Consider the following 6,112-nt stretch of genomic DNA (forward strand, 5'->3'; position numbering starts at 1 on the left):
TGACAGGACATCACCATAGACACAGTGCTAAGTCGAGATCTACCCAAGCAGACATTCCACATGAATGCTGCTTGTTTTTCTCATGAAACACAGAAAACAGCAGGGTTATAACAACACAGCCTGTAATGAGAACATTTAAAGTGTCTATCTTAAAAGACAAAGACAGACAAAGCATGGGGAGAAAGGAATACAATATATAAAGGAAGCTAACGGGGCAGTAATTCATGTCTTGTTAACAACATTTATTTCTTTACTGCCTTCTATTTCATACAGCAGAATTATATTCTGGGCAGTACACTCAGCTAGGTTTATTGTGAATAACCTGTATTAAAAATCAATTTTACATGGCATGTAAATATCCATGGTATGTGCAAAAGAAATATAATAGAACATGGATAATAAGCTCTTCTGGGAAGTTCAATATCATTTTGTCCCATTTAATTCAAAAGTAGAAGCAGAGAAAGTAAATCTAAAAGATTACATCCCTCCCCTTGGTTCCAGACAGCCACACAGCCTCTAGGGCAGATGGAATCCAGGCCGTGCAGGTCATTCTATAATGAGTTATTTTATTTTTGTATTTATTCCAGCTACAGCTACTATATTAATAAAACAGCACTGAAAGCACTTGGAATGATTCTTCTTTATGACCCTTTTACACTTTATTTATAACAAATCAGTAGCCCTGTACACAGACATCACAACAAAACAGTGGGCACATCTACACGCAACATTTACTATGGTGCTGCCTAGTTAGTCCTGCAGTATACATCTCAGCATTTATACATGCAGCCTTATTAGGCCGTACAAAACTAATTAACTCCTCAGCAGCACGGGTGTAGATGCTGACGTGGCTGGTTGGGGCATGAGAGTACTTCAGTGTGGGGACTGCCTGCTGCCTAGCCTCACAATGAAGCACCCTCATGTGGCACACTGAGCCGGGCAGGAGCAGCCCTGAGCTGGCAGACTGACCACCAGAGTCCCCTGCTAGCCGGGGCTGCTCCAACCCAGCTCAAAGTGCTGCAATCCCAGGCACACATTCAAATAGCACACCGGGGAGCAATAAACTCTGAAATGTATTGCTTTGCATTAATTGCATGTGTAGATGTGCCCAGTGGCAACCTAACCCATAGGCTTCTTTACCAAAAGAAACCCTCTAAAAGTATCAGTTTATCATATCTGTTGACCACCAGTCTGTTTCCAAGTATCTCCTGCCACCTGAGTATCTTGGGTGGAATTTTCTAAAGGCACTCAGCACTAGCCTACCTGTGCTCCCAGGAAAGTCAATGACAATTTTACTATAGATTTCAAACAGCAGTACGGTAAGTCAAAATCAAAGCATTTGAAAATGCTCCCTTTGCATTTTAAACTCCTTTTCTATAATTCACAGGTCAGCGAACTGAATCCCGTCACATAATTTTAGGTTCTAGGATATAGTTTTCTCCCCTCAGTGGTCTTGCGGGTATCCAATCCAGAGAGGCAGATCCAGGATTTGGCAAAGGAGGGGGGGATACCGGACCAATTGCCAGTCTCTTCTTCTCCTGCTCTATATCCCCCTTCCCCTCCCCACCCCAGTTGGTGGGGGTAGATCACACCTGGAGTCTCTGTGGATTTTTTTTAAAGTCCTCAAAGCAGTTAAGATCTCCCACTTTGTGCTTAGAGGTATGTTCCCCCCACACCCCTTCCCCTCCCTCCCTCACCTGCTGCAACATATCTTCTTACTGTTCAGGGGTGAAGAAAGCTTCAAAGCCCCTCCTGACACTCTAGCTGGTCTAGGAAGCAACTGGGCTCAGCTGGGATAATGACAGCAGTAGCAATGGAGATGGGTGGGGGAGTGTTCTCCCACGGACCCAGTCCCCTGGGAGCAGGCAGACAAGGGAAGGGGAAACTTCCTTGCCCATCACCTCTGCTGCTGTCACTGTTCCCAGCTGAGCCCACCCCTGCACAGCCTGGCTGGAGCAGGCAGGAACCGCTTTGAAGGTTCTCTGGCCCTGGGGACAGTGGGAAAAGCAGGAGCAGCAAGTGGGTGGGGGAGGGGACCTGTCTCTGACCTTGGAGGGGAAGGAGATTCTTACCTGCTTTCACAAAAGTCCCTAGAGACTCTCCAGTGTGATCCAAATTGAGCACCTTCTGACAGCTATTAAGGGGACCTGTAAAGGAAAAAAAAATCTGGCTTTTTTGTGTGGCTCATTTATAGCACAGGGAGGCTGGAAAGGGTTTTTTGGAAGAAAAGAAAGTGTGGGAGTGTGGGCTGCTTTTTCCATGTAGAAATTCAACCCCTTGCTTTAAAGAAGGCCCCACAGCTGTAGATCCCAAACGGTGTGAGAAAAGTGATACTTTTCTTTCTTTCCTTCCTTCCTTCCTTCTATGTTGGGGCGGGGGAGGAGGGGCATGATGTCCACACAGAGTAGGGCACAAAAGATTCCAGTGGGGCCAATTTACAGATGTCCAATCCTAGCACAGATCTCCAGCAGCTGGAAGCTGCATACCTGCCGCAGCTTGGGAGTGGGGGTTTGGGAGAAGTGGCAGCAGCAATGGGATGAGACATCTGCTGAAGGCCTTTGCCACACCCTGCCTGCACCATTTGGACATGGCTGTACTGTGCTCTGTTGCATCTCGTTCTGTATACACGCTGCTTCCCACCACACCCCGGCTGCTGGACAGATAGATGCAGGTCACCACTTCCCAGGTCCAGTCGATCACAGGCAGCTGAGAACCCTCTCACCCACAGGGCTGAGCTCTAGGGAAATGTCCCTGCACCCTCCCCCTTCCTAGCTGTGTCCTGGAGCTTCCCAAGGCAGAGTTTCTTTACAACCTCCCCTGCCTTGGTCCCAGAGCACATTGGTGAGTGCTCTACACACCCTGTCAAAGAGGCAGTTGCTGCCCCAGTTCAGCCTGACACTGCCTCCAGCTAGATGGGCTGTCCCTGCTCCCATGCTGCTGCCACTTCTCCCAGGCCTCCACCTGCCAGCACACATGAAGCTTCCAGATTCTGGGAAACTGCACTGGGACCAGATATCTGCAAACTGTGTTCGTGCTGCAGCTGCCACTTTTCCCTGCTCTCCTTCTAAGGTGTAAGCATGAAGCGTGCCACCAATTTTAATCTAGCAAAAAGTAAAGTGTGCCCCAAGGTACCAGAAGTTGGGGGAAAACTGCTCTATAGCCAACTGAATGGGTAACAGAATGCTATGATATTACCATTACCTTGGTACAGAAACATGACTGAATAGGGAGTCTTTAATCAGCTCTTCAAAATAGTGTCTGTATTCAGAACTATTTAGCTCTAATATTCAACAATCAGAAGAAGAGCTCTCATTGTTGGAGATTCACTGCTATTATCTCTGATTAAAGACTGAGAAAAACCTACTATCTATATTGGAGTCCTTAAAATGTGTTCTCTTCCAAGAAACCCTTGGATGATTGTACCTATTCACTTAAATATATTTTCTAAAAGGAAAATAAGAGTGCAAATTTCACTGTTTTATTACATCATAAAGGTGCAGACCAAAAAAATTAAGAATGAGAATAAAGGCAGACCCAAGAGACGGAAGCTTAATTTTATACTTTCAAAGTAATTTTAATATAATAACAGTTCACAAGTAGACTTCCTTGCAGTATTTATTTATACCTCTCTGAGTATATCTAATTTACCAATGTCATTTTGTTATTGTCCTTACCTCATTTTCATTCCATGCACCACTGCCATGCTTACACTAAACTTGACTTTAGTTTGCTAGAAAAAACAAATAGCTCATTAAATGCTTTCCAAGTCTAGCTAAATTACATCTTGTTTTCCCTTTTTCACTAATGTTGTAATTCTATCAAATAGAGCCATCAAATTTACGTAGCATGACCTGTTCTTTACAACTCCCTCAATGCTGTTTATTGCTCATGCTTCTGTTATTCTTCAGCTGTGAAAATATTTTCTTAACAATTATTCTATTAGCATACTAGGGATTGTATTCAGATTTACCAGATCCCTCTTTCTTCCTTAGTGGCAATCAGAAGACTAAAGAAAGAAAGAAAAACAGAAAAAAAAGACCCAGAAGTGCTCAAGTGAAGAACCTGCAACAAATTGTGAGAAACGGGAGCTCAAAAGAAAACAGAATCTGATGTTACACATCTTTAGAAAAAAAATGTTTTATTTGATTGCACAAAGAATACATATCATACATAAAGAGCCATACGCACAAAGCACACAGATTATTATTAAAATGTGTGTTTATAGACTGCTTTTAAAGCTAGACTGGGCAAGGCACTAGAACAAACCTGCATTGGTCAGTCTTCAGAAAGCAGGAGAACAAGACTAGCTAACCCAGGAAATGTTTGCCATCTTTAATTGCTGATTCTGTAAGACAGCTGGGTGCAGAAATGTTCACTTCATAACAATACAATATACATTCAAGGCCAAATGGGAAGTGGGGAATTGTAAGAAGTGTGCATATCTATCCAGGTCCAACATGGGCACATCCAGGATGTTGTACAAGGTGGTACAGGAACAGCAACCAGAGCTACAGAGGTGGTGGCACCCTCCCTCACATCTCTACCCCACTCACACCCTCCACCTCATCCCATGGAGGCAGACCACGCTGTGGAAGCAACTGTTAAAGATTTTTATGTCCCCAAATCAGGTAAAGATCTGTCCCCCACCCTTTGTTCTTGGCACCCCCACCCTTCCCCTCTGTGCTCAGTGGCATATCTCCATTGGCTCTATCCCCAGCAGACCTGGCAGAGAGTAAGGGGCTCCAGAGACTCTCCTCTCCTGTTCCAGCAGGGCTTCATGGGAAGCTGGGCTTAACTGCAAACAATGGCAGTGGCAGGTGGGTTCCCCTTCCCTGTGCCTACTTCTGGGCTGGTGGGGAACACCTGGGAAGGGTCAGGCAGAGGGGGATCCTGCCCCCCTGCTGCTGTCCCCAATTGAGCTGGGCTCTCCATGCAGCCCAGCTGAAGCAAGGCAAGAGTGGCTCTGAAGCTCCCCTCAATCCCTGTCAGCCAGAGTCAATGACAGCAGTGGGTGGGAGGGGAGGAGAAGGAAGGGGAGGAGAGTTGTGACTGAGCACAGAAGGAAAGGGAGGTGGGGACTCTTACCTACTTAGGGGCTTAAAGTCCCCAGCTGCTGCTCTTGTGGCATGGCCTGAAAGGAGGGGGGGAAGCTGACTGTGCCACTGCACCCCTCTCTGGATTGCCACCTGGGTTCTCATACCTTCCAGTCATTCTGCGCTTTAAAAACAGCAACTGTAATTGCTTTCTATTTAATACAATGAAAGTTCAGTAGACACAAAAATAAAGGCTATGCATCTATTGCTTTAAAAACACAGTGCTTTCTTATCTTGGGATTACAATAAATTTCAATCCACTGATTTTTTTTAAAGAAATACCATCCGCTGCTGCTTTGTACGGTGGAAGCTGCATCTTTTCAGCTTCTGCCAGCAGGTGGCCAGAAATGTTTCAGTTCATTTACTGAGTTTATTCACTCTTGGCTGTTCTGCACTGTACTTCAGGAGAACTAAAACAATGTTTTGAAGATAGCACAGAATGTCAAACATTCTGCTTACACTAAAACTGTACATTCAACAGTTCAGCAAACAACCCGTTAATATAATGCAAGGTACCAGTTAGGCATCAGTTAGGTGGAGCTAACTGTAGGTATCCGCAATGACCTGCTTTGAGACATTAGGTGTGAAGCCTAGTATATTTATCAGGCTTCTGTCAAAGAGTTGGTGAGTATATTGCCATGTCAAACTGATCATAAGACACTCAAACTTCAAAACAGTTTCTGGTAACAGCTGTACTAACTACTGCTGACCAGAGCCAATGGCTGATGCATTTTTTTAATAAAGCTTTTAAAAATGTACTGTAATTTAGTTGCAAGGACCATATAAAAATATGCCTTGATCTTCAAACTGGCCAGCACAATCATGTTACCTGAACCTATTTTATAAATAGCTGTTGAAATTGAGATGATACATTTCTAGTGCAATGGAACTGAAAGAACAGGTGGGCAAGCTTTTGGAAACAGTCTGTCAAAGACTAATTGATCTTTCAATGACAGCCTCTGGACTAAGGGCACTAAGGCTTGCTGTCTTGCTGCTACAAAACAGCCAACCAAAGCAGG

At 44.7% G+C, this 6,112-nt stretch overlaps 2 protein-coding genes across 2 annotated transcripts in view; one reads left to right on the forward strand and one right to left on the reverse strand.

The window, feature by feature from the left end:
• The window catches only part of PROX2 (prospero homeobox 2), a 31,757-nt gene extending 26,011 nt beyond the window's left edge, over positions 1–5,746 (forward strand). Inside the window, exon 6 of the mRNA XM_025200951.1 lies at positions 3,993–5,746. The gene's annotated coding sequence lies outside the window, so the exon portion shown is untranslated. The remainder of the gene's footprint in view (positions 1–3,992) is intronic.
• Positions 1–6,112, reverse strand: part of YLPM1 (YLP motif containing 1) — a 94,728-nt gene that overhangs the window by 8,053 nt on the left and 80,563 nt on the right. The window lies entirely within an intron of this gene.

The sequence above is a fragment of the Alligator sinensis genome, unplaced genomic scaffold (assembly GCF_000455745.1).
Source record: "Alligator sinensis unplaced genomic scaffold, ASM45574v1 scaffold280_1, whole genome shotgun sequence".
NCBI lineage: Eukaryota > Metazoa > Chordata > Crocodylia > Alligatoridae > Alligator > Alligator sinensis.